General features: G+C 42.9%; 1 protein-coding gene across 2 annotated transcripts in view; it reads right to left on the reverse strand.

The window, feature by feature from the left end:
* The window catches only part of LOC138003689 (uncharacterized), a 67733-nt gene that overhangs the window by 27231 nt on the left and 35502 nt on the right, over positions 1–5000 (reverse strand). The gene's annotated exons all lie outside the window — the stretch shown is intronic.

Below are 5000 nucleotides of genomic sequence, written 5' to 3' on the forward strand. Positions count from 1 at the left end.
CAACCGTATTTAGTTCTTTTTCTTGTTTAGTTTTTTTTCTCTGTTTTCCCCCACAAGTTCATGAGTATGTGTGTAAAAAATATAATACATAACATAACAAAAACTCATTAAAATACAAAAACAAAAAATTATAAATTTAAATCAGTGACATCGAACTAGACAAGGAATTAAGTTGCACACCAAACTAGTGTGCTGGTGTTATGATCGTGTCCAGATCATAGTTTTCAATTTTCCCCACTGAATTATTGACTTTTCTTTTTCCCTTTCTGGCAGTGACTGCACTGATGCAATGAAGACTTCTCTCCCGGCCACCTTGAGACACTAAAAGCAAGTGGAATGAACCCATGACAGGAGAACTGCTAACCAGAGGAAAGAAGAATTGGCTGTGGCACTGACGAAGGAATATTCGGAAGGCCGGCAGGATGAGCCAGTGGAGCTGGAGCCGCATGAAAAAACCCCTACCGCAGACAGAGTCAGAGAAGAGCATAATTTCAAAGCAGGAGATTTTGTGGCTCTGGCGGAACAAAACAGCACCTGCAATGCTCCCTGAATCCTAGTTGGCCAATTGGTATCGTTTATAGACATAACAGAGGAGCTTCTGCTGTGGTACAAGCCGGTGAAGCACAACCTCTACAAACTGGAATTAAGTCCAAAGACTTTACAAAACAAAAGAAATCCGGTTTTAGTTTGAATTTCTCATCACAGAGAATGGGAGAGACTACATTGAGGAGGTTGAGATAGATAAGGAAAGAGAGCTGGAGTATTCCCATATTCCTGCTCACAACAAAGAGGTCGTTTATTCCTTTCTTTTTTTTTTCTTTCATTGTTTTTTTTTTTTTTTTTGAAGTTGCACAGTATCGTTTTTGTTGTAATGACAAAAACTGCAGTGAAACATGACTGTTACTCATCATCAAGCAACTGCGTTTATCAGAGACTGGGGTATTACAGGGGATGGATTAATGAGGGAAAACGAAAATCATGCAAACTAAAAGGAAAATGATTTAAACGACCACAGAAAGGAACATCAACTTGAAAAGACTTTACCCAACAAAAGAAATCCAGCAAAGTTTAACTTTCTCATCACAGAGAATGGGACAAACTAACGTTGAGGAAGTTCAGATTGATGAGGAAAACCAGCTGGAGTATTCCTATGTTCCTGCTCACAACAAAGTGGTCAAAGCGGCCTATGTTTCCCACTTCGAAAATGTAACTCTGAAGACAGTTTTGCATTTCCCACGTCTTGTTTCCTCTATTTTTATGTAAAATGCTCCTTCAGTGACCAAGAGGAGAATCGTCTTTTGCATATTAGCGATGACAAAAAGGAGTGTTGATAGCAGTCATCACTTAGCAAAAGTCTGTGAACAAACTGACACAATTATTTTAAAAGACGGTGCACAACAACATATACCAATTGTCAACGTACCAGATGTGAACATGAGGAGGAGGACATTTCTCCACTGGATGATTAACTTCTTATGTACATTCAGGCGTGACGACCACCCTATTTAGCTAAAGTAGGCGTTTCATCTGGACCTGACTTGGTGGCGAGAATTGTTTCAGAGCTGGGATGGTCTTAGTTTCTTGTTGATGCCTGCTTGGGCCCCTCTCCCTGACTTCCAAGTCTCATCAGATGCCACAGGCTCCCTGGGCCTTTAAGCGATTTTCAACAGCCAATGGTTTGTTGGTGCCTGGTCGGCTTCTCAACAACCTCTATCTATTGCTTATAGGGAACTGTTTCCAATTGTTGTGGCAGCTCATTTGTGGGGTTCCCAGTGGTCTTCGCAGCGGGTCGAGTTCCTATGTGATAACAAGTCAGTGGTGGCTGTATTGTTGTCAGGTACCTCCAGAGATGCAGACTTAATGGTTTTGTTGCATTACTTGACATTGTTGGCAGTGCCCCATTCATTTCGTCATCAGTTCGTGGAAAAGCTAACCTTGTTGCGGACTCTCTCTCTCTCATTTTCAGTTGCAGTGCTTTGGGCACCTGGCCCCACAAGCCGCGGAAACTCCAACCCCCATTCCTCCAGCTCTCCTGACAGACAGATGCCAGTTTTTTCTCACTCAGGGCCTCGCCCTATCTACACGTCGAGTTTACTTATCCGCCCAGCAGCTATGCCAAGTTCTGCCGTCAGGAGGGCCTTTTGAATCCAGAGGGGGCTCTTGTGCCAGTCAACGAAGAGTCACTTATGCGTTTTGCATCACTGTTGGCCTATAATCTTCACCACTCGTGGTGGAACATGCAAGAACTTTTTGTCCCGGCCAAGCTTGATTAGCCATTGCTTCGACAAGTTTTTTCTTTTAACCGGTAAACAATGGAACGAAATACCTTTCTTGCCTTCTCTTTAAGACCTATTTGAACAGTACGGTGCTGAACAAAAATGCACGACTGCAAAAGGAGTTTTTAAAAATTACAAAAAATAATGACTGCAAAAGGACGAGTCGAGTGTTCAAGCTTCCCGCCAAACTTCAGGTTGAACTCAATGACGTAACGGTAGCACCGCCAGGCTGTTAAGTATCTTCGAAGATGGTGGCGATCGTGCACAATTTTTGGGCTACCTTGAACAAGAATTTCACAAGGATAGAAAGCTCTTTGGAAGTTGAAACTTCCGTGAGTACCTAATGTTTACATTACCTTTCTATTGACAAAAGGGGAAAAAGCGCCATTTTGGAATAACCTTCTTTAACTTATGAATTATTCTTGAGCTGAGGGGTGGAGATGACAGAAAAATAAAAACCAAACCAAAAAACACAACTTACAGATCACCAGAATTTTTATACCAGAAAATTCAATCATGACAGCAAATTTAGGACGGCCAGCCAGAGACTGATTTCATGTTCATGTTGTTCTTACCATCGCAGTGCTCCGGGGGGAGGGCAAGTAAGAACGAAGAGATCCCTGGCGACTTCGCCGGCAGCCCAACACAACCTGTGGGAGACCCTGGTCAAGCAGAAAATCGAAGACGCGTGGAACACCTGCAAGAGGAGTGGGGACAGCAATCACAAGAACTTGCTTGTCACAAGGGAGCAACGACTACGAGCAGAACTGTCCTTACGCGCTGCTGAATGAACAAGGCGGTCAAGTTTCCGAAGCCACCTCCCAGTGCTGCAATCATGCTTGCCACGTGTGCCCTGGTCAACCAGCTGGATGTCTATGAGCTGACCGACGTCAGGCAGGCCAGGACCTGTTGCCTGTCTCTCTTGCTGGGGCTGTCCGAGCACATTGCCATCTACATGGCAATGTGCTCTCGGCCCCACTCTGTTAGTTGCTGTGTTGCTTAATCAGTCGCCTTCAGAACATCGCCAACGTGGGCTGTCTGACCCAACACTGCCCCAATTTGATTTACTTGCAGCTGTCTAAGGGCTGGGGAGAGTTCTGGAATAACCTGTCCAAGATCGGCGGTGCTGTGGCTTACCAGGATCTCGACAGAAACCTTGCTTTATCTGTCACACCTGCCTTCCCCATGGGGACAGTGCCTGGCAATGGTATTTGCAGACGGAAGACCTGGAGCAAGGAGAGGAGATATTGCAGGTGGTATTTGCCGGCTGTCTTGGTGGACTGTGGATTCACAAAAAATTAAGGACCTCAAGCGCTTAAGAACAGCTGACTGTTAGAATCGAGAACCACCAGTCAACGGCCCATTTGGCAAATCGCTCATATTTTGCCTAAAGATACCCTTTAGTGACCTATTTCTAAAAATCATATTAAAAGGTTCCAGCAAATTTTAATTTTCGAGAAATTCAGGAAATTTTGAAAACGCGGTCAAAGTGTGGTTTTTCGTTCAATAAAATGCCCGAAAAACAGGTGCGAGGACGAAGGGCTGTTAAAGTCTTAAAATATATTCAATTGGCTTCAAACTTCACACAAATATACAAGATCATTCTAATTTAGTGTTCATCTCAAACTTATCTCAGATATTTTGTTATAGTGGTTTTGCAAACCATTTTAAAAACACCTCTAAAGCGTGTTAAAAATGGCGGCAAAGTTTAGGTCATGTTTAACAGCATAAAAATGCATCTGGTTCCTCACTTTTCGATTATTTTACTTTACAGTCTAAAAATATCATTCTTAAACATTTACCATCCCTAGTTTCATGCTCGAACTCACAGTATTTCCCTCTGAGGAAAACGAAAATCGGTGTCAATATTAGGCGCAATCGACACAGTATTAATATGCATAAACTAGGGTTCCAAAAAAATGTAGCGCCAAGTTCCATTGAAATAAATTCCGATTGAATAAATAAATTGGAAACAAGAAGTTACACGGTGCGACCCCAAACAGATGTACAGATTTTAATACGGCTCATAATTTCCCAAAAATCTTACAGGAAACGTATCTAAATGCCGTTGATTCCTCTCAATACCACTCCATATCTCCTTAAAGCGCCCAAGCTTTCTGCTATTAGCCAGGAATAAGCTCTTCAATTAAACGTGCTGTGTGGTTGACATTTGAAACTCAGTAAAAGCGTCACACAATCGCACTACCAACCCAGTCATGCTACTGCTCTTGCGTGCAGCAACATTAGATTGGAATGAGCTTTTAAAAGTTGTCCTATCCTGGAGCAATTATATCTTGTCTTTGAATGGCTTTTAGTTGTAGCTACTGTGCGCTACTGAACAATCCTAGCCCATGTGGGCTCTCAAAAGATTATCCGTCCCAGCTTGAATGTGTTACTGTCAAGGACTGTAGGAAAGATGTGACTGGGCACTTGAGTAGTCTTAAACTCAGCGCTGATGAAGGTATTGGAACGGAAATGAACTTGCTGTTAGCTAGAGCCGGTAAGTAGCTTTTAGAAGCAAATAGCCCTTGTGCGATGTTATGAATGTATTTGCGTGCGGAGGGAAGGTCTACTAAAGTAATTGTTTTCAGGGATTTTCTCAATGGAAGAAAGGCATTATGACCTGAACATTTGTCCACGCCATAGAGCCGACTTTGGTATCCACTGGAGGACAAGAAAAACCCTTTGCACAGTCCCTGTGGAATAAGCAGTCCCTAAATCCAA

This window comes from Montipora foliosa, chromosome 5 (genome assembly GCF_036669935.1).
Source record: "Montipora foliosa isolate CH-2021 chromosome 5, ASM3666993v2, whole genome shotgun sequence".
Lineage (NCBI taxonomy): Eukaryota > Metazoa > Cnidaria > Anthozoa > Scleractinia > Acroporidae > Montipora > Montipora foliosa.